The sequence below is a fragment of the Polistes fuscatus genome, unplaced genomic scaffold (assembly GCF_010416935.1).
Source record: "Polistes fuscatus isolate 324 unplaced genomic scaffold, CU_Pfus_HIC Scaffold8, whole genome shotgun sequence".
NCBI classification, from domain to species: Eukaryota; Metazoa; Arthropoda; class Insecta; order Hymenoptera; family Vespidae; genus Polistes; species Polistes fuscatus.
This window is the reverse complement of record NW_025113162.1, coordinates 4385448-4412636: the sequence shown is the minus strand read 5'-3', so window position 1 is coordinate 4412636 and position 27189 is coordinate 4385448. Positions and strand designations below refer to the sequence as shown.

The 27189-nt window shown below is 32.4% G+C and overlaps 1 protein-coding gene and 1 long non-coding RNA gene across 4 annotated transcripts in view; both read left to right on the top strand.

The window, feature by feature from the left end:
• The window catches only part of LOC122524958, a 35605-nt gene extending 10004 nt beyond the window's left edge, over positions 1-25601 (top strand). The window contains exon 3 of the long non-coding RNA XR_006305674.1: positions 24825-25601. This is a non-coding gene — a long non-coding RNA (uncharacterized LOC122524958). The remainder of the gene's footprint in view (positions 1-24824) is intronic.
• Positions 1-27189, top strand: part of LOC122524951 (furin-like protease 1) — a 181234-nt gene that overhangs the window by 73749 nt on the left and 80296 nt on the right. The window lies entirely within an intron of this gene.

The following is a 27189-nucleotide window of genomic DNA, read 5'->3' as shown; positions in this document are numbered from 1 at the left end:
GATTCTCCGTTCTTTGACAAGGCATCCAAATGTTGATGTCTGACTTTTTAATTTCATTCGCCGACTTTTAATAGGAATTCGATTAGATAACTTTTAGTCTCGTTTAAAGAAGATATAATAAGATAATCGTTCTAATACCTAACGAAAGATAACGAAACCAACAATCTTTTTCTTTTGTACTTTTTTCAAGATTTTTATTCGAATTATTTAATAGTCAATAATGAGATCTATTATGTAAGAAACTCTAATCATATAAAATTTATTTCTAAATGAATTGATATTCTTACTACATCGTTTTACGTAAGTTGTAAAAATGGAAACGCTTGAAATTCGTTACTTTTCGCGATACGTTTTATCTTCCACAACGTTTTAGCTTCTGCTTTTCGTACGTGCTTCTCTTTCTCTCACGTATTTTTCTTTTTCATACCAATCTCTTTCTCTCTCTCTCTCTTTTTCTTTCTCTTTTTCTTTTTATCTTTTTCTCTCTCTCTTCATCTTACATTCTTTTCAAACTTTCAGTCACGTGGATTTCTCTATGGTCACACCTGCTTTCTTACTTCAAGAAATAAGTAATGTGATACCTTGTAATAACACCGTTGTTCGTTCGATCTTCATTTTCGTTTAAACGACAACAAAAAAATTAAATTCAAAGTTTCTTCTTATTTCATAAAATAGATTGAAATTCCTTCTATCGTCCATGTAATTAACGCGATCGATTAAACGACAAACTGACCATTATTTGGTCACGTTCGGGAGAAACCGTTATACGACGCTTTCAAAATATCGTTACGTAATATGTAATAACGATACATCTGACGAATTATATTTCGGGTAATAAGTTTACGGTACACACAATAGCGTACTCCATAGTGTGAATATTATATTTCCGATTTTTGATTGCGGCTAAATTAAATTAGTAATTAAATTCTCGTGGATATTTATTAAACCGAACGGTATCGTTTATACCTCCTTTTTCTCCTCCTTCTCCCTCCATCGTAAAAAAACACGTCAGGAGTTATTGAAATGAAAATATAGAATAGAACGGATTGGTAGTGGTTTTTATAAGGGTTAGAAAAAAAATAAAATAAGTAATCCAATCGATATGATCGAACGCTCGGAGTTGGGACGACAAAATTATTTGGCAAGAAAAAAAATTGAAAGGCACCTGGGGAGGGAGGGAGGAAGGTAGGTAGGTAGGTAGGTAGGTAGGGAGAAAGGGGTGCACGTTTTCGGTATGTTTTCTCATTAATTCCTGTTAATAATAAGTTTACGTAGAGTATGTAGTAGCCTTTGTACAGCGGTTGTATGGAAACAATGGATGTGACGCGACGCTATAAACGAAACAGTGGATGCGACATCGTATATTCTCTGACACCATTATCCTATATTCTACGTGGTAATATATTGTAGATCCTCCCCTCCACCGTTCACCCTCGTATACGGGGATCTACATTATGTCAACTACCAATTTAGAGGTACAAATACGTATAGTCTTATAATTAAAAGTAAAAGAGTACTAAAAGAACATTATCGAGAGAAGATAATAAGAATAAGAATAAATATCACCGAAGTAGTTGTAAATAAGAGAAAGGAAGAAAAAAAGTAACATTCTCTACTGGCATATTTAACGGCCCCCGTATTCTCCGTTAATTTTGCTTGGAAAAGCGCATTCGTTGAATAACTTTGGCTTGTTCGTCTTGCGACTGCGTATTCGATCTCGAGTTTCTGACTTTCTGCGAATCAACGTTCGAACTTCGAGTTGAACAATTTATACGGCCTGCGCTAATGAATCAGTCGTTACTAACTTCATTGGTGCATACACAGACATTCACATTCACATATATGTATGCATACATGAGATGTACTACGTTGAAATTTACTAGCTCGGTTTAGTTGTTGAAACTTGAACAGTCTCTCGATTAACGACCTCTTACCTCTGTCTTTTTCCAGATGATAACATGTAAATCGCTTACTCGAACGATATTCGATACTCTTCGTTCAATCTAGTCGATGACTTACAACCCAGTTTCGTTATCGACGCCTTCAACGTGCTCGACTTTTTCTCTGGCATCGTTCGACCTCGATTCACGTGCCAAACGATCTCTCGACTCGATCGGAAGAGCAAAAGAGATAGATAAATAGATAGGTAGATGGATAGATACATAGATAGATAGATAGATAGATAGGTAGATAGATAGATAGTAGGATCACGGACCAAACACTTTAACAAATCGATAAGTATCTTTTTTTCTTTCTTTTTTTTTCTCGTTTTTTCTCTCTCTTCAACCAATGTCTAACTGGATGAGCTTAAGGACCGTTAAACTCCTTCACTCGAAGAAAAGTTTTTTTCCTTGAACGTTTATCTTTTCTAGGTAACAAAATACTCGAGCATCATGAAGAGTATCCTTCGAATATCGTTGTACCGTTCTTCGATATTATTGTTTTACTCTTGAAACGCATTAGTATAATAATGCTGCATGAAGAGATTATTGGATCGAAAATATTCATGTTATTTCCTTGGAATTCTTTAATTACCTTTCGTTGTCTCCTCCTACCGCGAAATCCTTTTAACCCGAACCCCTTGTTTTGTACGTTCCGTCCTATATAGGACGGAAGGGAAATAACGAAGTTAAGCTACCCGTTTAATATCGTCAACAATATTCGAAGAGTAACGTAGAATTTCCATGGTAATTCAATTTTTCAAATCGAGTCCAGTTTTTATATGACATTTTATTTTCGTCCACGTATATTCACGCACATACCTAGGACGACAACGTACACGCACATTTAAATCGGGAAATGAGTAACGTTCGACGATCGTAGTAGCTAGCCTACTTGCCTAGATATATTTTATAGGAAATTTAAACGTATATACTCTTGCTTTGAAAACTGATACATTGAAAACTGATGAGTTGTTTGTGGCCAAGAGAATCCGAACGAATTCGATACGGGAAAAGAATTAAATAGAAAACGAATCAAAATCTGTACGGTACTGTTACGTAGTCAGTTGAATTTAAATAACGATTACAATCATATAATTTCTTATATTGGAATCTATTCTTTTGAAATACTTGAGAACTTATTCTATCGTAGCATCAAATTACTAATTAGTTTTTAATTTAAAGCCGAATACGGTATTTGTAAATTCGATCCAATTTCGGTGGAAGGATCATTCAAACGTGATCGAATTTAACAAATCGACGAAAGTTAGTTCGCTTTTAGAGACCATTAGAGAGTTTCCATTAGAAACTAGCATATAATTATTAACGTTAATGATAACAATCATCATAGACATTAAATAATGTTTTCCATTTAATTTGGTAGTTCGAATAACAGCATCGTGACGTGACATCCAAGGACACGCCTCGGGGACAATCTAACCCACTTTCTAAGTCCATCACCATCATTGTGAATCATTGATCGTCTTGGAAACATTAGAAATGCTATAGGATGCGTGTCGTCTCCATTAATTTGTCTAGGCCGACTGGTCTCTAAATGTACGCGGTCGCTGATCGATGTTTCCAGTTGCTTCGTTACATGCAATTCCGTTATATACTAACTTTCGTGTTTAAATAAAGATCGACTAGGAAAGTCTTCGCGATGTATGAAAAGGTGAATCGTTTTATTTCTAAATCTTCGAAGATGTATTAATCAAAAAAATGAGGACAGTAATTCATTTCAGTTTTTCCTATCATCTCAACAAAATGAATATAAATTGCAACAAAATAAAATCAAAAGAAAAAATAAATACCGAAATAACGTAAGATATTTTTGAAAAGATATTAAATGGAAAGTTAAAAAGGGAAAACCTTTAAATCCTATAACACGCTGGACGATCTAGAAAACGAACCCAGGAAATATTGCTATTCGATGAAAGTTCTCTCTTTCTCTATCTCTTACTCTATCTATCTTTCTTTTTCGATCCAATGGATTTTCTATGTCAAGTGAAACGAGTTTTGCGTCTTATCGTGAGTTTCCTAGCTTATAGCTTCTTCATGGTGATCCTCCGAGATAACGTAAGATCCATTTACCAGCCTCTTCCTTCTACTCCTCCTCCTCTACTGCTTGTTTTTTCCTAGATGTTTTTTTCTTCTCTATTTAGTTACCTTCCTTTTGTTTTTTTCTTTTCTTTCTTTTTTTTTTTAAACGCATTCACGCTCTCTCGTATGTATTCGATCGATCTTCGTTTCGCTTTGAAGTACAAGGAAATGTGTTTGTTACGTTGCGGAGAAGCTCGACAAGTTCGTCTCTTCTTATCGTATGTAAAATCTAACGATAGATAGATTCAGTCAGCTCTTTTTCAATTCAAACAAATTGATGGAAATTAAAACGGACGATTTTATCAAACGTTATTAAAACGAAAGAGTACTCTACTTCTTACTCGTTCTATTTCATTGAAAAGTTAATGAGATCCGATCAAAGTCTTACTCCATTTTAACTGCCTCAAATAATCTGACCAGTCCTCGTTGTAAAAAAAATTTCTTTTCAATTTTTATTCGCAACGTGTTTGTCGTTATCGGCATTGATTCATAAAGAATTATCTGGAGAGCTTCAATAAAACTATTAGTAATTTTCTTGATGAGAAAGAAAGAGAGAATGAGATGATCGTAAAAAGTGTCGCGTAACTCTCGTGATAGAGTTGGTGACATGATATAAAGTATGTCTTATGTTAGAGAGAGGACTGTAAATTAATATAGATCACTTACTTGATCTCGAGAAAGATTGATAGACGAATCAACCTAGACGACGTAACGTTGGACAATGCTAAACAGAATACATCGTGATAATAAAGATTAGATATAGAAATAAAATGTTGTAACAAATTTTCTGTATTTTTCTTGTTAAATGATTTCGCATAACTCGGATAATATTTATCAGATTCGATAATATTTGCGAGTATTTGAAAGATGATATATCGTAGAGTAATAAATCAAAATTTATATATGTGTAAAAGTAATTGTATCTTGGAAATGAGTAATAATGATTTTAACAAAAAATTGAACAAATGCGAGTCAGATTGTTAAAACAAATTGTGATGTTTATGAATACGATGCGGTATCAGTATGTGTGGCACAAATTTGTTTCAAACGTTTTCAATCTTAAAATTTTGATGTTAAATATGCACTTTGCTCTGATCGATCAATCATTGGAAAAGTTAATGGATTATGGAAAAAAGTAAACAACAAGATTGGCACGTTAACGGTCATGATTTCGATTAGGAAATTAAACATTAGCCACAAAAAGTAGTTTTAAGCCATTTAAAGAAGGCTGAATATAAAATATGAAAATAAAAAAAGGAAAATAAGAAAACTTATTTAACTTTGCATTAAAATATGAAGAAACTTTTTACCCAATCCAATATAAATCAACAACGGAAACGGAAAAAAGAGAGATATATAAGACAACGAATTTTGGGCTGAGAAGATTAAATTTGATTCAACTTGAAAGTTCGAACGTTCTCTTAAAGTTTAAATTGTGCTCGGCGATGTGTTAAAATATTCGGCGACGGTGGAAATGTTAAACACTGATATATAAATTAATGGAGATTGATTAGAAACGAATATATCAGACTGTGGGATTTGATGCTAACTTAATGCGAATCGGTTTATACGACAATAATCATTTACGCGTGACGGTAAGCATGGCGGAGTACGTCGACGTCGTCATTCGTTTATTAAGGTTAAGCGATGTGTATTAATAAAGTACGATTAAGGAAGATGCGTCGAGAAACATATGATGTTGCCGGGTACCGTTATTGTCATTTATCTGTTGCATGTCTCTACGTTATTTTACTTTTATAACTGGAAGAAGTAAGGAAATGAAGACTAAAGATAATTCATGTGTGTGTGTGTGAGTTATATTTCTTTTTTATAATTATTTATCAATAAAAAAGATATTGATATATTTGATATCGATAATCATTTAATATCATATCTAAAACAATCTCTTGAGCTTATTTTATAATTACTTTATTTTCTTTGAAAATTTTGTACTTTCTCTTCTATGTTCCCAATATTTTAGTTGTTTAATTTATTCAAAGATCAGGAAAGATTTACTTGGTAAGAAATTCTATTTTTTTTTTTATATAAAAATTAATTTATGTAAAATAGTTTTATTATAAGGAAATATTTATTGTAGAAATTAATATGTAATACGTACTAGAATTTTATTTCAAAATATGTACATATTGTATATGTTTATATTTTCGTTAGACACGTGTTAGTCTTATCGTAAGATTTGTTTTAATGCGAGGTGACCTACGCGTCATAGTTTCTTCTGTAAGTCGTCTTTCTGCTATGTTTACCTAACAGTCACAGTCGGGACATAGCAGAGTGAGCATCACGTGAAACGTTATCGTAAGATTTTTATTTTATTTTAATTTTCTTTACATCAAAAGTAACATTTATATTTATTAATATTTTAATTAACATTAATTACAATTAAAATTATAATTATTTAAGCTATTGTATAAAAATTCGATATATACGTAATAAGTTTCCTTGATTTTTTTTTATCTTCAAATAATCGATTTATTTATTTGATGTTTCAATAATATGAACCTTTTATCATAATCGATTGAGTATTTTATGTTGTTTGAAAATTTTCATTTATTCAAATGACCATATTATCTTTCTAATTTGAGAATAATAGGTTATTTGACTAATACCGGTAAATCATGTAACGAGAATTTATGTTAGAGATTAACCATTTGGAAATGTTATTTCCTCTATTTAGGGAGGATTTAGCCCTCAGAGGGCTATTTGAAAATATATCATCAATGATATATGGTAGATACTTCGAATATTTTGCATTAATCAATCAAATGCGTATCACAAATTCTTCTAGTTAATTTTTTACAGGAAAATTGATTATTAACGTTTAACATTTTCTTTTCGGAATGAGTTATAATATAATAAGTTATTATAATTTAATAATAAAATAATTTAATAATTTTATTGTCATTGTATGCGTACATACGTTCCTCGTAATACCATTCATTTACTTTATAGTTACGAGTTGTGTTGTTCTAGATGAAATTATTTCACAATTTTCGATTAAACCGTTGACAAGATGTGTATGAAATACGAAAATTATGCTTGAATTTAAATCAGCCAATCGTAACTTTATCGTGAATATGGTAATTATAAGCTATAATAACGAACACAGCGAAGAGGTTAATTGATTGATATTTTGTTAATAGGCAAATCAAATTGAGTTTTAAATAGAAAATTTAACTTAATTATTTTTTGTATGACCAGCAAATATTCTTGTGTTCTTTGACCTATTTCCTTTGAACTATTATTTCTTAATGATTTTTTTATTATCACGTATAGGTAATCCTCGTATAACAAGGTACTTGTATAACATGGTTTCGCTTTATTACAATACGAGAATTGGAGAAAACCATCGTACAACATAGAATCCTAGAACACGGTTTCAGTGTAACCTGGTTTGAGAATTAGAGAAATTCTCGAACATGGAGCGTAATGTAGAAACAGAACCAGAACCATGATCAAAAATAAATACAAAAATTTATGTCAGTAAAAATATAACAATGGTATGCAAGCTTAATGAATATGTGGTATAAATATTAATACTTTATCCGACACTCACAATCAGTCACGCGTAATAATAATTCGAACTATCTGGACATTAAATAACTTTCAAATACTCTTACCTATATTACTATTATATTCATATTACGAATTTTGTATAATTGTTGAACTTTGCAAATAATTCGAAAATTTATTTCAAATTGAAAAACAATGCATCATTTTTGACAAACTATTTAATTTAATATTTCAAAAGTTTTCAATTAATAATCTGTCGAAAATTTCAAACAGCTTTTTCAATTGTAGTAGATAGATTCTAGATAAAATTCAATTAAATTTGATTCAATCAATTTATTACTTTAATTACCAAAGTTTTCGCACGCAAATGAATTTAGAGAACATAATAATTTATGCATAGTTTCGAAGAGAATAAAATACTACTACTTTCTTTTCTAGAAAATAAAAAATAAAAAGTACATTTAGAACGAGTTTAGGACGTGCATATAAAAAATAAGTAATTTTCCAAATTATGGAACATATTTGATATTGTTCAGGTTGCAAAATAGTGAGAGTGAGAGTGAGAGAAAGAAAGAGAGAGAGAGAAAACTCGTAAATAACAACAAAGTGCATTTAAATGTAGGAGGAATATCTCTAGGAGTTACAAACACATCGTTTTCTTTTTCTTTCTCTCTGTGCAACGGTAATTACAGGGTTGCAACAGTACGTAGGACGTTGTCTCTGAAGCGGACATCGGTCTTCTAATTTTCACGACAGTATAACAACGTCCTGTTGTCCATCATTCAAAGTAAAGCACCGGAAACACGTTACAGGAGACGGAAAATTACGGATACTTATTTCCACCGAAACGTGCAATCACTTTCAATTCTCTTTTGTACCAATTTTAAAGATTTTACCGTTAGTATTCTTTATTTAAATCTATCTCTTTCTTTCTCTCTCTCTCTCTCTCTTTCTCTATTTACGAATCGTATTACAAAATCGTTCCTGTTTTTACATGAGTGAATCAAACAAGTGGAATGGAGAAACAAATATAAAAATATTGTATTCTATAGTAAAAAGGAGATGTAAAACCTACGTGTACAGATATGCAATGTCAACGAATGTTTCTTGAAATTTTCAACATTTCGCTCGACGCAGAACACGAATAGAAATTCGGGCATATTGTTTCCAAATCACTCGTATGAGTCTCTTGGTATTCATGTACATATATGTATGTAGAACACCATATATAAAGTGTAACCATTTAAATAGAAATACGTGTGCGTATATATAATATTTGTATAGTTTGCAGTGTATGAGAACGTGTGCGCGTGTGTTTTTTGTTCTTTATTTCGTGTTTTTTGTTGGGTTTTTGTTTGTTCTTTTTCACGTAAAAATTACAATATTCTAATAACAGGAAAAAGTGATTTTTGTAATAAAGTAACATTATTTTACTAATGAAATTCGACGTTATTTCTCTAATTGAAGTTGTTCCACTTTGTATTTCAGTAATCTCGTGATAAGCTGCACGCGTATGTATAAATCATGAAAAGCTCACAAATTCTTGTCAAAAACATAGAGAAAAAAACATTTATCGGGAACAAGTAGAGCGAAATTCGTAACAAGCGCTATTCGAAGCCATGGCCGATCGATCCCTCGTTTAGTGCGCATTCGTAAAATGGTTTTCCAGTCCGTTCATTACCTTTTGAATGAGAACACCATATGACGATTTTTTTTAAAGCTTATATTATACACTAGTTCGTATGAATGTATTTACGTGCATTCAAGCCAAATATACATATACAATTTTCTCTTTGATCACCTTTTTTTCGTTTTGTATTGCAGCTTTTTTGTTTCTTTTTCTTTTCTTTTTTTTTTTTCTTTTTTTTAATCATCGTACTTCATTTACTATCGTCCTAACGAAATTATTCGATTCTTTGTGTTGTTAGAGTTCGTAAATTTAGTATACAGGAAATAGGAAATTTGAGTTGAATCAGGTCAATGTTTCGTGGTACCTCGAAATGGATCGAACGTTCGTCGTTCTCCCGAAATATTGGCACCTTGCCTAGAAACGTATTATGTTCCGTCGACTGAGCTTGCGGCTGCTGGTATGACATCTAGGAAAACGAAGGAAACGCCTAGGAATAAAATATTGTTTAAGGGAAAGATGGGTCATTCGAAAATCCTTCCCTAAAGTTTTCATTTTTTAATAAGTACTTGCTAAAGATACACATTTAAGAGACGATCCTAAGTCTTCATGGTTCTCTGTAAAGCTATTCTTTTCTCGTTGATGCTCGATAATGACTTTAGTTTTTTGTTCTCGTCGGAATTGCTAAACACGCGATCCTCGTTATACGAATTAAAAGTAAATTTCATTGTATCGAGACTAGACTGGTTTATAATTAAACAAATTCAATAACCAAAATCTCGTTAACTTCTTTTTTGTAATAGTCATTTGCATTCCGCTATATAAAATAAAATATATTTTAATAATTAATATAATAGTCTATTTTTCATGTCATATTTTGTGTATCTATTCTAGAAGATGACGTAGGGATGAAAAATGATTGCAAAGAAAATTGGACTGGAATTGTTCTTCTTTTTCTTTTTTTTTTTAATTCTTTCTTTTTTTTAACGATAAGTGTGATAATTTGGCTCGATTTACGTCCGAAACAATGTCGAAAAGTTTTGAATAGTTTTTATCAAGATTTGGGAGAGATAAAAAGAACTACTTCATAACGAACATTCGTAACCGTATAGCTTTACGGACAGGAGATAACGAAGTTTACTCAAGTCGCAAAAATTTTCTTGTCTCTCCCTCTCTTTCTCTCTCTCTTTCTCTCTCTCTCTCTTTCCTCTTTTCCTCGTAAAATGCAAGCCGTAGCAAAATATGCTTAGGTAGATTTTTTCTAAATATTCATCGTATTTGCGTTCCTTAATTGACGTCTTACGAGTAACTTTTTTGTTTGCCGAGCTAATCTTTTAATCGGGAAATTTGTTTACCGAAAATGCATTCTGCACGTTTCACGACAAACTTGCGGAGATTAACTCACGTACACGTAATAAATCCAAAATTTCATTAATTATGTGTGTATTTGTGTGGTTAGTAAATACCTTATACGATTATTAGACAGTAAATAATTCATGATACGCATACATATGTTCCTCGTTATAAAAGCAAATAATTTTAAAAGAAAATTAATATTATTGAACAGTATAACATTATTATTAACAGGCAAAACGTTATAAGAAACACATTTCTAAGTAATTCAATTCGTAATTTACTAATTGATACAAATTTCAAAAAGAAATAAATAATTATAATAAATAAATAGAAGTAATAAAAAAAAAATCGTATTATATATAAATCATTTCTAGATTCATTGTTACGACGAGATTAGATGGAACTTTTAATTATCGATCGACAAGAGAAGGTTTATATTCTATTCAATTAACGAAATCGTTCGTTCGTTCGTTCGTTCACGTTGGACTGCATCAAACGTGAGAGGAAATAGGTGTGTGATGTGTTACACATAAGTGGAAACAATGCGGGATGCGAGTGGTCAGCTGTGTACGGAGACGAGACACCTATCCCAAGTCTCATCAATCTATGTCGAGAGACGTTATATCGTCGTTTCGATTTGTGGCAGCCGCTAACGCTGCTGAGAGCTGTTCCTCTTCCCCTCTATTCCCCCTCCACCCCCACTCACCCATTTCCCCATTCCCCTATCGCTTTTTCTCTTCCTTTTCTCTCCCCTATCTTTCACCCTCTTACTTTTTCTCTCTCTATATATATGTGTTCGTTATTTTTATCTCTTTTTCTTTTTTCTATTTGCGTTTAGCGACGAAAAAATGGCATCGAAATAAGAACGACCGAATGATATTGAAAATGTTTATCGGATATTCAAGGAAGACTTCAAAGTTACATCGAAAATTTGCAAAGAATAAACAAACTTCTTAACAAGGTACTCGATTTATAAAACTTATCGATCTTGAGATTTTATAATTAACTACTATCAAACAATTTTCTCTTCGATGCATCAAGAGGAGAACTGATGCTATTTATTCCGGTTCTATATTAATAACTTTTATTTTTGTTGTCGTGGGTTTGGAGGGTGATTTATTTTTAATATTCGCGAAGAATAATAACGTGGATATACAATTTTAATTATCTCCGTAGTATTAAAAAGTAAAGGAAAGGAATTGTCAAAAACATTAATACGTATATAATTATTTCGTTAATTTGGGAGAATTGCAAGAAAACGGTTTGACTCGTTGGCATAACTATGTTAATTAACCTTAAGTAGATAAACTGTTTCATTAATAATATAGAGAATGGGAAAGTTAACGGATCATGTCGTGAACGTAGTCACGAATGTATTTTGTACGTGCGGCAAAGAGATAGAGAAGATGCCTCTAACGATGGACTTGATCCCAAGTGCAAATGGATTCTTGTTACCGCGATGGTATAATAGAAGACGTTATTCCTCATTAAAATTACAGACTAAGACACGCAAAGACTTTCTGGCGAAGAGCTTAATGAGTAATTGTAACTGCTATGTTTTCGTAGTAATAGCAGGTAATCATGAGTTCTAGTATATGACTTTCTCTCTCTCTTTCTCTTTCTCTTTCTCTTTCTCTCTTTGCATTTCTGTTTCCTTAGATTACGTTATAAAGCACCATACATTCTTATAAAGGATACTACTAAAGAAAATTTAACGACGGTATTTGTTAAATACAAAAATTTGTAATTGTTTCTGCTCATTGACTTTTATGATTTCCTTTCATAATTAATATTTCGGCACTAATTGTAAGAGCAACTAAAATTCAATCGAAAATTTCAAATTTCTTCGGCCAAGTTTGAAGATTCATCTTACGAATCGTTGCGAACATTTCTCTATCTTACTCTCTCTCTCTTTTTATCTTTATCTTTCTCTTTCTTACTTCTTGACGAAAACTCGGCTGAGAATATTTGCAAATTAGGAATGAAGTTGATCAATTGAATTTTGAATAAAGTTCTTCCTTTCAAAGAACGATATTTAAGTATCGATCGATTCACGTCGCACGAAAGAAATTTAAAAATTTTACCAGATGATCTGATGGATTCGAGCTCATCGACGATTTTGACGTCTACGAGAAGAATCGATACATTCGATGGGTATGCATATCCCATGTATATAGTATATAACTCACCATTTCCGTATTCAATAATCTACAGCAGTAGCAACATTATCCGAACCGACGTATAAATCACATGGAAAGCTCCAACGGTTTACGAACGTGTTCATATAGATATCCATAGCCTATCCAGCGAATATCAAATTTCGTTGGAACAAGGGGCTGGAAATCCGATATGTATAAGTAAACCACAGAGCCATTATTTCGCATAGTGGTCTTCCTATGTGGTTACTTCGAATTAATTTTACATCAAATCTGCTCAAATCCTTCCCCTTGGAATTTTTACTCACCAATTTTCAACTGTCTATAGAATAATGAACGTTTTCTTTTTCTTTATTTTCTTTTTTTTTTGTTTTTTTTTCCCATCGTTTTTCCTCATTCAATTATCTTTCTCTTTTACAGTAATAAATTAGGACTGTTAAATTCATTTTCTAGTTTAATGGTAGTAAAAAACTCGATGACTTTTACTTTACTATCTAAATTTAATATTACTTTGAAGTAATAAAATAATAATTGCAATGAAAAGCATTGCTATGCAATAACTATTGCAATAATATTTCATAAAAGTTAGTTATTTGTAATTTTTAAATTATATGAAAGAGAAGTTCCCAACGAGAAGTATTTCTCTAGGACGAAGGCTATTTCATGAGTTTTAATCATATTTTAATAAAAGAGATATTTTAATTTCATATAAAATTACGTTCCTTATTGTTTTTTCAAAGCTCTTCGTCTTCCTATCTATTATTCACATTAATTTTTTAGAAATGTCAAAACATAGTTTTCATTTGGTCTGTTTAGTGTAATAAAAAATCAATTTAAAAACGTTAACAGTTAGGATACTTTTTGCATCGAACAAAACATACATATATATTTTCTTTATTGTCCTTAGATCTTGACAAATTTCACGTCATTCCGAAATAACATTTAAATTCTTTTTACTACAACTACTCAACGTTGTTGCTTTTTATTTGTATTTTTTTTCATTTTCTCGTGTTTTTTCATTCTGTATAACTTTTCCCTTTTTCTAATGTTGAATATACTGACGATAAGCTGTGAACAATTTACGAGAGTGGTTTACGGTATACGTGGGGTAACGAAAGTAATAATAAAACGAAACGAAAGAAAGGACGGAATGAGAGTGAGAGGAAGGGGGTGGGGAGGGGGAGGGGAAGAGAAAAAGAGAAAGTAGATCCATGTCGAATTTTCGACAGAACTTGTACGACGACCCGGAGGTCCGGCATACACGCAAAGATTTATGGATTTCGGGCAAAATTCCAACTCCATCGTTCAACAAATAGCACCCCTCGGAGTCCGATTGTTCCGGACGTTTCTCCTACTCTCAGACGAGTAGAGACACGCGAGCCACCATTTTTTCTCTGTCTCCGAAAACGGATTCTCATGTAACATATCGATCTTTTCTATCCACTTTTGCACTCAACTAATTCCATTATCTAGGAAAAAAAAAAAGATCGTTCTATTTGTCACGTATAAATTAGAAAATAATTTAAATTAGAAAATAATGATTCAATATTTTATCTTATCTTCTGATGAATTTCTTTTAGGTATATTAATTTTATAATATTAGTATATTAATTATAATATATTTTTTGTAGATATCATTAATTATTTACACACAAAAACGTGAAATATAATGAAACGCGTTGATTGTTTTTAATTATTGCTTATTTTATTTTATTTTTTTATTTTTAACGGAATTGACAAAGAAAAAAAAATATTTTCGTATCATTTTTTTCTTCGCATTCTTCTCCCTTTTTTCCCACATTTACACGAAATCTTTATTTCGTCGTTATGAGAAGAAATAAGAAACGGGGAGTATTGGATAAACGTGCGAATCGTAAAGAGAATGTAATATCCGTTATTTCTGTTACTTCCGTCGTCATCACCGTCTTCGACGATCGTTCGCCCTTCCCTTCGTTGCTAAGGAAACACTCTTGCGTGTCACTGAAAGAAACTTTCCTTTCATGGTGCACGATGCACACGCGAGAGCCGTCACTTCTCAACTTACCACCATATTCCTAAGGGACGATCTAATGGAAAAAGCCGCAGGCTGTATATCTAAAATATTTACTGTAGAAATAAGATACGATATCAATTTGAATATTATTATTATTATTATTATTATTATTATTATTATTATTATTATTGTAAATTATTATTCCCGTAAATATATATTTTTAATCAAATATATCGTTTATTGTTCAGTACAAAAAAGTTTAGTAATTAAAATTCGCTCTAATCTGAGTTATTTCATTCGTCAAATAAATTTTTAATGGAAGGGAAAAATCAGGTTTATGAAAAGTATGCTTTTTGTCAATACTTTCGCAAACTACTATTGATGCTTTTTTTTTTAAATAATAATGAATAGATGGATAGATTGTTTATGAAATTTTAATGGATTTAAGCTACGTAAAAATATTATTTTCACTGAAAATTGTAGTGAGTGATTTTTGTTATTACATAAAGACGAATATCTTCGTCACTTTATTTCATATTTTCTTTTTACAAGGTCAAACGAGTTCAACGAACTTTTAGTAACGTTGCATCGTCTCGTTCATTTTTGAAAGGAAAATTTTCTATCGTTGAACTGAAGAATAAACTTCGCGTATTCTGAGATAGAATGATCGTCTCGAGAAGAAGAGAAAGAGAGAGAGAGAGATAAAAAAAGAAAGAGAAAAAGTTTACGGTACATCATTATATTTACCTTAAGCAAAAAACCCGTACGAATTAGTGTGCGTACGTGAATATTATCGCATTCATAGTAGCCTGTGAATAACTACGAGATGTGGCGGTGGGGAGGGGAGAAGGGTGGGTCGAATAAGATTCAAGCAAATAGAGACGGACAGTCACGCATATGTATACACCTAGTAGATGTATAATATTTTAGGTGCACGCGAGAAATGGTTGAAAAATAACTGAATAAAATTCCATTCGTACTGGGAAAACTTTTCATTGGTTGCATAAAAACCAGATTTCTTTTTATGTTGTATACACGTGTAAGAGATAACTGAATGACTGAACGGGGAAAAAAAGGAAAACTTACAAATATGATAACGAAAGAAAGAAAGAAAGAAAAAAAGACAGGAAGGAAGGATGGAAGGATGAGGAAAAAAGAAAATCTGAAGTGAGAAAGCTAACGTGGACGTTGTGTGGTAAAGAGTGTACCAAGTGGAAAAGCCAGCTTTTGGCCAGACGTACAAAGAGATTTTCGGCCTATCTTAAGGCTCTATAGTCAGCCGCAAACGACCACGTTGACACACTGAAATATTTCTATGCTTGTGGTGCACAATGTTGCCTACGGCAAAACGATTTCCGTATTCTCTCCGATAGCGCATGGCTCTTGATGTTATGTAACCTCGTTGTTTCGTGAGATCGTTTATCTCGCAAACCGATTTCTCCTTTTTTCCATTTTATTTTCTGTTTTCTTTTTTATCTAAACGATATAACAATTCGAGCGTATAAAATAGTATCGATGTATTTTCCGAATTAGCTCAATTGAAAGAACGATAGGATTTGTCGTTGATAAGCAATGTGTGATTTAAAAAATTCGATTTTGTTTTTAACTAATATTATAGGAATAATCATAATTGTCATTATTATTATTATTATTTCTATCAGTCATGAACGATATTTAAAGCAGATTATAAAAATCATTATCGTGGATGAATGAAACGATAAAAAAGGAAAAATAAAAATAAAAACGAAGCGGGTTTTACGAGCTCACAGCTCGATTCGACCCATCGGCCTATTGTTTTTTAATTTATCGTACATTTGACCTAAATATTTTACAATGGTGAATGGAAATGCAGCCGTATCCCACCGATTTTCATCTATTTTATTCCATGTTTATCGAGTATTGAATATTTCGACATATCAGCATCACTTTCGACGTTATCAAGTTTTACGAGCTGTCGTCAGGATCGAGTGATAGAAAAGAAAAAAAAGAAATAGAAAAAGAAGAGGAGAAATGACAAAATTTTTCTCCTGAGAGAGAGAAACTTTATTTATCACCTCGTATATTGCACGATGAAATGGATAGATAGATAGATAGATAGATAGATAGATAAATAAATAAATAAATATACATAGATATACACTAGATGAGCCAGAAGGAACGACTCAAACTTTAAAAGTGTATTCTATAGTTAAAAATAATTAGAAACAAAGTTCAAACATTGTTATCCGATTTTTATTATTCTTTAAAGACACGAATCAATCGGAAAATGTTCATAAGTAAATGGCGATATGTTTGAACCTGTATTTAAAAAAAAAATAAAACAAAACAAAACCATAACGATTAGAACAACGTGCGTGAAGAATTTTATTATAATTTAAAAACAGAATAAAAATCGCGGATAATGTAACGAGATTTGAAGTGTGAAAAATTATTTGTACGTTTAGCGTTCCTAAAGATTCACCCTGTATACGTGGATATACGTATTCTCTTGCAGAAGAAGATTCTTGGATAAAACAACACGTGCGTGGTTTTACGGGCGAACTCATCCTATAAAAAAAAGAAAAAAAAAAAAAATGAAAAGAAAAGAGGGCACTCGTAAGATCATGCTCGTAAAGAGGAGCGTCGTAATAATAGGGTGCTTTACACTATCTTCCATCTTTCCTCTTTCTTTCTATTTTTCATTCTACCAAGTAAAACGTCGTTTATCGTTTACATCGGAGAAAGGGAGGGTATCGACGTAAATTCGAGATATTTTTCAGTAGTGTAGAAGTACCTTTTAGCGGCAAGACGACGATGATGGCGAACTCGCTTGAGTTCGCCCAACAAACCTTTTTCCACGAAATTTGTAACGGCGTGCTATTGTAAAGAAGAACGTTGTTCAAGAAGAAGAAGGAGAGTAAAAGGGGGGTGGGCGAGAGGAGGGTTAGAAGTGACGGAGAATGGAAGGGGGGTTACGAACAAAACGACAAAGAGCAACATCACCGTTAAAGCGACGTCGCCCACTTTGCTGTTCACCTTTTATTGCAAAAGATTTCTTCCGCTCGAGGCCGTTTTCTTTTCCTAGTATTCTACGCTAGATGAAAAATACACGTAAACGAGAAGAGAATATCTTTACTTTACATTAGCCAGTCAGTAAGACGATTATCGATTGTAAATAATTGAGATATTCCAGATCGATAGACAGATTCGGTACGAGACGGTCTTCTTTTTTGTTTAATAGAGTTATTATATTAAATTTAATTATTTGATTATTTTAATTAGGGGTACGCGAGCGATTTTTATTTTTTTATAACTCCCGATTAAATCGAAAGCGTGAATTTTATTCTATTCTTTTTTTTTCTGTCTTTCCTTATGTTCCTTTTTATTTTTATATTTCATCGATACTCTCGATCGAACAAAAACGATTTACCGCGCGAAAGGAATACGCCTAAAAAGGAAAAGAAGAAGAAGAAAACGAGAAAAAAACAAGAGGAGAAAAATAAATTTTCAGATATTTCTCTTTCATCGGGAGAGATGAGTTTGCAGACCTTCCCCCTCGCGTTTTGTTTGCCAAGAAGCGACGAAGCCAAGCGAACGAACGGTCAAATAAAAGCAGCCGATCGGACAGAGACAAGCGCATTGAAACTGAAAGATATAATTCTGGGTTCCAGTAGGAAATGAATTTTTCATTGAACGATGTGCACTCGTTTATCGTCAATGTCAAGGCCTGATAGTAAACGATATTCAACGAAATACGGAAATCCTGGAATCGATTTTATTCTTTTGTTTATCTTTTCGTATTCTCTTCGTTTAAAAAGTAATATATATATATATATATACATATATATCGTTGTTTAATCGATCGGTCAGCAAGCACAAGTTCATTTTTTTATAAAGATTTATTTCTTTTTCTGTCTCTCTCTCTCTCTCTTTAAATTTGAATTTTATCCATTCGTACCATACGTTATCGAACGTTGAATATTTCTGAAATGTCGAGCAAGGTTATCGTTTGCGTCGGCCGGTTAATAATTCCTATTTTTTTTTCCTTTTCCTTTCTTGTTTTTGTTCCCTTAGTTTTTTCGAGGAAGTGCAAGATAACACTATGGAGAAAGAAATAGAGAGAAAGAAGAAGAAGAAGAAAAAGAAAAGATAAGATAAAAAAAAGTCTGTTAGTCAAATTCATAACGAGGGAGTCAGTCGTCGAAGTCTTTACCGGAGAAACGTATTGTGAGATGCACAATAATGTACGAGATGAGAGTAAGAGAGTGAGAGAGAGAGAGAGAGAGAGATAAAAAGAAAAAAGATGGAAAGGAGAAGCGAGAAGACACACAATGAGGGCAAAAGGCATGCTTTGAACGAAGGGTCACGAGAAAAAGACTTTTCGGTGGACCGTGGATAAGAGAGAGCACTTCTTTCTCTTTCTACCCCTCCCCCCCTCTCATCACCCCAACACACATGCACATATACAAACACACTTGCGCTTTCTCGCTCCCGCAATCAATGAAGAAAGGTTGAAGGTGGGTGTGGAAAAGCGAGGGAACGTCGATCACCCGGAAAATGCTTGCGGATTGCCGCGGGCTCGCTTGGAAATGAGCTCCGTTTCCACCCTCCTGCAACCAACCATCACCCCTTCTTACCCCTTACACTTCTCTCCTCCTTTCCTCATTTCTCTTCTCCCCTTCTCGTCAATTCGTTCGTTCGTTCTCTCGGTTGCCCCTTATACCCGGTTGCCCGTCTTTTACTTTTATTCCTTCTTCGACCGTCCATCTCGCTCCCTGCCTTATTCTTCCCCTTTCTCTACCCCCACTTTCTCTCTCTCTCCCTCTTTTTCCTCTTTTCCCTTTATTTTCTTTTTCCTCCTTTTCTTCTTCCCCTTCTTCTTTTTTCCTCCTTCCTGTCGTTTACTTTTCCCCGTGAATTTCTCGTCGGCGAGTTTTCTCGAAAGGCCGTCGTCTATTTTATATATATATATATACTACTTCTTTCCTAACACATTCTACAGATCGCCATTTTCTTCAACAAGATTTTATTTGACTGTAGGATACTGTCTAAACAAAGTCTTTCGTAATACTATTCGTTTGGTGGACGTTACTACTACCAAAGAAATTCAATACTTGCCAGTTTTTCCTCTCTCGTCGACACAACTCGCCCCGCCTTCTCTTTCTCTCTTTCTTTTTTTTTTCTCTTCGTTCCTTTCGTTCGCTCATTCGTTCGTTTTTCTTCTTCTTCTTCTTCTTCTTCTTCGATGTCTATGGACCTTTCATTTTCGGTTCGTACAATTTCTTCGAAACCCTCGCAAAAGGAGAAATATCGAATCGTCCTACTCGGCAAAAGAACAAGGAAACTCGACTTTTTTAATTAATTCCTCCTCCTTGTTCGTCTTCTTCTTTTCCTTCAATGGATGTAAAGTCAGAGCCCGAGGTATCCGAACGGAATTCTCGTGATTTTGACTAACATAAGTTACTTTTTTCATATTGATAACTTTTCAGCATACTACTCTTTTCTTTCTTTCTTTCTTTCTTTCTTTCTTATTCCTTACCTTTTATATTTTAAATTGAACAATTATTCGATCTCTTTTCTTCATCGTTTCCCTTTTTTTTTTTTATGAAGTTTAACTTTTTCAGGTAGTTTTACATTCATAATTATGCATCATTAATTCTTCCAGTTTTTATTCAAGATATCTTTCACATTAATTTGCTCTTATATGTAAATTACAAGATACAAGATGAAGGAGAGGGAGAGAGGGGCCTTTCAATCCAATTATTTTCTTATTGTTTGTTAAAAAAAAAAAATAATTATCGATTTACTTCAAAACCGAATTGTAGAAAAATATTTTTCTATTGGTAAATATTAATTAAATATGATAATAGGATAAATGGAAAAAGTATATATATATGTAAATAGATCATTTTACGTAGTATTGAAATTATATAGAAATCCGGCGGAAAAGCAAACGACATTTGACGTTTCGTAGGCGCCGCACGCACCGAGATTGTTTTGCAAGAGAGAACACGAACGTGCCGATCGAAAGGTCATTCGACAGAACAGAAAATACTTTCCGTTTAGAAGTTCTCCCAGCATCTACCATCTGTGTGTTGCACAACTCGTGCGGTGGTACTTCGTAATACTCCATATTATATTGACATTTAATATTCTTGTTATTTTCATAATGCGTGTATGTGTATATACATATGTTGATGTTAATTTTTTGTAGAAACAAATTAGCGTTAAGAAACATTTCAGTTGCATAAGAAATCTTGAAAGATCATCAAGGTGATCAATTTTATTACCTATGTTAATAGCATTTCATTAGACTTACGTTAAAACAAATATTTAACAAAAAAAAAAACATAAAAAGAATACGATGATTTAGCAAAGACTAATTTAATATCAAGTTACAAATGTTTTATTCGTTAATTTCTCATTTACTTTGGAAACTTGAGAAGTTCTTTGGAAGTAAATTAATAAGTTTCTTTTAGGATACTAATCTGATTAATAAGTTACACGAATTTACTCGATATTACTACTTTTAAAGTGAACGCTAATAAAGATTACAATTTAAAGAACCATTAAGGAAATTTGCAATAATTCTCTTTGGAACCGTAAAACATGGAAACTTTCAAAAGCCATCATTTGAAATATTTTAGTTTTCTATTAAAGAAAAAGTCTCCGATCGTGAAATACGTTTATGCATCATGTTTAATTATCATTGCTGAAAAAAGAAATAAATGATAGAGACGCAACAACAGTATTGTCGAGAATAGAGATCGAATGAGGTTGAAGAAAAAGACAAAAAAAAAATGAATGATGGTTAAGGAATGGTCGAATAAAAGGATACACTTTAGTCGTAAGTTATACGTTGTAAGAGGGGTAACTCGAGTTACCTGTTCTCTTTCTTTCACACACACAAACACACACGCTCCTCTTAGCTAAGGTAGATCAACAGGTAGTCCTGTTAGGAGCGTAATGCGGTGTTGAGAGTAGAGTCGGCTACTTCGTACGATGAAATTTCGTACAAAGTTACGCGCCAGGAAAGCTAACAGTAAGAACTTGCCTATACCTAACATCACCGCTATAGTGAAACTCCTACGAAGAAAAATCCGATTTGCGGTGATCTGATGGAAAAGCGCGAGATCGCGACAATCTCATCTGCGGATCGTATTTTCCGACGAACAAGAGAATCTCACACTCCCCCCCTCTCTTTCTCTCTCTCTTTTCCTCTTTGAATACACCCTCCCGCACCCTCACCCACTCACCCCTCTCATCACGCCGAAACTCTTTTTAACTCGGATCGTGTTCGATTACGGTCGAGATTTTATCGACCGTCCAGTTGTAATGGTATTATTCGAACGTTTCTGTGAAAAAGCAACCACCAACCACTGACTTCGAACTTTATTCTTTCTTTCTCTCTCTCTCTCTCTCTCTACTTATATATATATTTGTCGATTTATTTATTTATAGAAAATAAAAGAGGAATGCAATTTTTTGTTTATATATATAAAGGTTAACAAGAAGTGAAATAATTCATTTATCGTATGATTTGTTGAAACTTTGCGAATGTGATGAGTGAGTCACCGATGATCGGTTTTAATCTATAAACTTATTATTCATAACATTCTTCAAGCGTATTTTTCGTACGTTCGAATCTTACATTCAATATAAAACATTTGTTTTCGGAATTTGGAGACAGGAAATATTAGACTAGTTATCAGTTGAAAATACAAAGATATTCGTGTACGGATGCATCGAAAAAACGAGTCTAATTGTAAACGAGCTATTTATATAATATATTTATATTTAATGTTAACATTTGTTCCCCCCATTATAAAACCGGAATATGTATTCAACTAACGAATTCGTAAGATTGTTACAATAGATATCAGAAACTTTTCTTTTACAGAATCAATTGTACAAGGACGTCAAGTTTAGAAAGTATACTTTAAATTAGCCTTCGATCGATCGATTCGCGACAACGCAATCGAATCAAAGCGCGTTTGCATCCGTCTCTTTCGTTTCTTTCTCTCTCTCTTTTCTCTTTTTCTCTGTGATTATCATTCGTTTTTTTTTAAACTACGGGTCGATTGAACTTCTGATAGTCAAGTATCGAACGAACGTTTAACAAGTTCAATTCGCAATAGCAACGCTTCAAGCATTATCGTTTCTTTCTTATCTTTGTAGAAACCGGAACAAACGAGTTTCTAATTATCGTTAAACAGATCGCATGAGAATAGCCTCGAAAGTTTTCCATTAAATCTCGTAAAACTTGTAATTTTCTTCTTCTTCTGCTCCATTAGAAGATTTCATTTAATTTTATTGTCTTTCGAAGAGAATACGTCCTTCTTTCGAGATATTGATTAATTCGTAAACAATAAATGATCGACTATTGTAACATTTTGTTTTGAGCATAATTAATAAACGAAATGTAAACGAACAAAATTTGATCAACTAACGAAATTATAAAACACGTTTGATGCGTTTACTCATAGAATTTTTTAAATTAAATTTTTGTCAAAGTGTCAAAATAGGTGAAGGTATTTGAACAATGTTTAGAAAGTGATTTATATACGAGATTTATTTGTTATAAGTGATATTTTACGATAATATAATAATAATAATAATAATAATAGAACAAAGATCGGTAGAAGATTTTGGATTGTTCGTCAAAATTCATCCCACAGCTTTGATCTTCCTTTATTTCAAACTTTTTCAATCGATCTCAACTGAAACTATAAAAGATCATTTCTGTCATCGAGAACATGCCAAAATATACGTCGCAGCGAAGAGACTTTTCTAAAACGAAAGCAGTAATGATAACTCTCGAATGAACCCGAAAGTACGTGACTGGAGTTCACGATTAACGGACAGCAGCTAAAATCTAACGGGTGTTCGAGTCGTTTCGTGACATATACTTGTTCAAAGATTCGTGGAAAAGCAAATACACTAACGACAATAACAGTAATAGATAATATTTCGATGACAGAAATATAAGAACGAAGATTTCTATATTTCTTTAAGTTTTTTCTTTGAAACTCGATTTTACTCGACTATTGATCCTTACATATCACAATTTTTCGAGGATACTTCGTTTAACAATTATTTCTATTTAACTTGTTTTGTAATTGTTGGTATAATTAATCTTAACTTTGATATCAATCTTATTGATTCTTTGACTTCAAGACATGGTCACAGTACTTTGACTATCACTTCAAATCTTTTTAAATAAAAATATAACGGATTTTATTATAGAATTTGATGAATAAACGTATATATAAATAAAAAATCAAATATTCGTACCATATAGTCAAAGTTTCAGCTTATAGCCAATCTATGAGTTTATCATCGTAAACCTTTTTAGAAAAATATTTTAATAAAAAGAAATTCCGTTTTTTTTTTTTTATTGTAAAATGAAAAATATATAAAATATAACGAAAGGATCAATAACACAAGAGAGACATGGTACGTGCTCTCGAAAATCAACTTTTGTGTGGGGCGATGCGTCTCGTCTGGCATAGTAATTCGCCTAGCGAATACATTTCTAGCTGTTATCGAGAACAGCAACATCGTAAATCCAGTTTCAATATGTCACGACATGTAACATGTATCGCATATTGAATAGTGATATCTCGACGAACGTAATCAGCGTTATTAATTTGTAGACCCTACGGATGCGGGATTAGATCATGATTGGCTTTTTACAATAAGATAATTAGATCAGTTAAATGATTGTTTATTGTTAAATTGTTGATTAACAAAATATAAATAGTCCTCTGGTCAAAAAAACATTGTAAGCTTAGTTATTTGTTAATATGCATTGAAATTTTGTAATAAGAGAAAAGAAAAATTCTAGTTCTATTAGTAACAATTTCTAAAAATAACGACAACAACATTCGATTATGCAAATTAAATGTTCATATGTATAAATAATTTTCCAAATCTTTCTTACGTGATTTAATTACTTTCTCTTAAGAGATTTTCCTTTGTATCCATAATTACGAATTATTAATATATGTATTGAATTTGATATAATTTATCTAATACAATAATTATTATTCGTGTTTTATTGAAATGAAATTTGGATAGACAAATTCTTGAAAATAATGAATAATATAGTGAATTGATGGAATCAATTTTCTCTGTTTCAGGTGAGTCGCATCTATTAGTATACCAAGTCTCGTTTACGGCTCTAATGCGTACACAGATAAATAGAATGGTAATACGATATACGAAGCAATTCCTGGGATATTCAACCGAATAGAAGTCTAGGATTCTATCACATTTGAAAGAGCTCGTACATCGGTTCTACCTTTCACGGAAGATGCATAAAATGCAAGGAGAACGCGAGTATTTTCAACGAGTCTGTACCAAGCTCGAAAAGCCCTTTTAATTCATAGCAAATCCATCGATATTTTTTGTTTCTCGCTTGAAAGGAAATCATCAAATCTCTTGAGGATTAATAAGCGAAATAAGAATAGTTTTTTTACCCTCGTTAGAAAAAACAAAAATAAAAAAAAAAAAACAAAAAAAGTGATTTCTAGTTTGAGTAGGAAATATGTCATGGTATAAATTCCTTAATAATTTAACAAAAAATTTGATAAAGATGATAAGTCAAAGAATTATAGGACGATATGAAAATTTGTCAGCAACAACGAGCTGACATTTCGAAGTATATTAATTGACGTAAGTGGAAACTCCCTTATTACTACGCTTCGACCAACGTCCAAGCGTTCTCCTTTACAGAATCAGGAAGCTAACTACGTTATTTATCATTCCGTTATTTTTGCTCTTTTTTTAAACTTGTGATTTATTGTTAAAGAAGAATTTCCTAGTTCAGCTTGCATCGGATCGGTCTTTCTTCTGCAATGCTTTCGTAGCTTTATTCTCGTAAATATACAAAGGGTGGTATATCTCATGGAAGAAAAGCAAAAGAGGAAATATTTATTTAAATTTAATTTTGCAATAGAAAGATGTTACGAGGTTATATCAAAAAATCAAAAAATCCTTTTAAAATATGAATACCTGTCAAAGAAATAAATATTTTTTCTCCCCGACATGACTATCGATAAAATTGTTATTAATGAATATTAAATGTTAAGTTGATATCGACGAAAAAAAATTGATTCTCGTATATATAAATACACATAATATACATAAGTATTAAATTAAAAATTATACACAATATTATAAATTCTCTTTATCCAACAATTGAGAATGAGGTAATTTTACAAGGAATATACAGTTTAAGAAGTAACGAAGAATTTCGATGAATTTTGCCACGGACGAATAGAAAAAGGAAAAAAGGAAAAACAAGATGAGGAAGAAGAGGAGTTGGGAGGAAAAATAAAAATAAATAAGTATTGAAGTCGATCAAATTTATTGAGCATGAAAGTTCACGCGTCGCGATAATAAATTGTGCGTAAACAGTTCGATAGTTGGCAGTTTGGAGTATTATACCCTGATAGAGAGAGAGAAAAAGAGAGAGAGAGAGAGAATGGGGGAGAAATGCTATTCCGTCTGTCTATTCCTCAACGTTGCGCGTTAATTAATAATCTCGCTGTTTGATATGGCGCATCCATCCGTTTCTAGCGAATGAACGAACGAACGAACGAACGAACGAAGCAACCAACCGAGAGAGATGCGACCAAACCACCCACTCGTTCCTTTAGCCCCCGCCCCTTTCTCGTAATACCATTCAACCATATCTCTTTCTCTCTTTCTCTTTCGCGACGGCGCCACACGGACCAATAAATAATTAGTTTCAACGGTATGTGTATATACATACATATATATATATATATATATATATATATATACTTACGCATCCACGAAATGGCGGCTCGTCGACTACGGTTAATTAAGAACGCGAGACAGCGTCGTTGTAAAATTAGTTGCCTTGGATGCATCCTAGTATCATCCTTCTCTTCGTTTCATAGCAACGACTATTGTACTACCTTTCTCTTTTCTGACCAACCAACAAATCGCTTACTATTCTGCACCATTGCTCCTGCTAAACGTTCCCGTGTATCGTATTTCCATGTTGGATTAAAAACCTCTTCTTCTCCTTATTTTTCTTTTTTCTTTTACCCTTATTTATCTTCCATTCTTCATTTTTCGTATTTGATGTTTATATTTCGTTTAATATAATAAATCATACGGTATGTAATTTTTCATTATATAATTATACGTAAATATGTAAGAGAAAGGTTATATAATTATATTATCATGAAATAAAATATGAATATTAATAAATTAAAAATAAAGAAAAAACCCGTATGAAACGTTAAAAGTCTAATGCTTTTTATAAATAATAATTCATTTTTATAAAAGAGTATTTATACTAATTATAAAAAATATGTTTTTCTTTCCTTTTTTCTTTGTTATATAAATATGATATAATATTTTTTCTGACGCACAGGGAACAGATTATCATTTTAAATTATTATCTCATATTACATTTTTTTGCCATGCGTTTACATATATACGACTGCATTATGTAATAGGATTCTATTC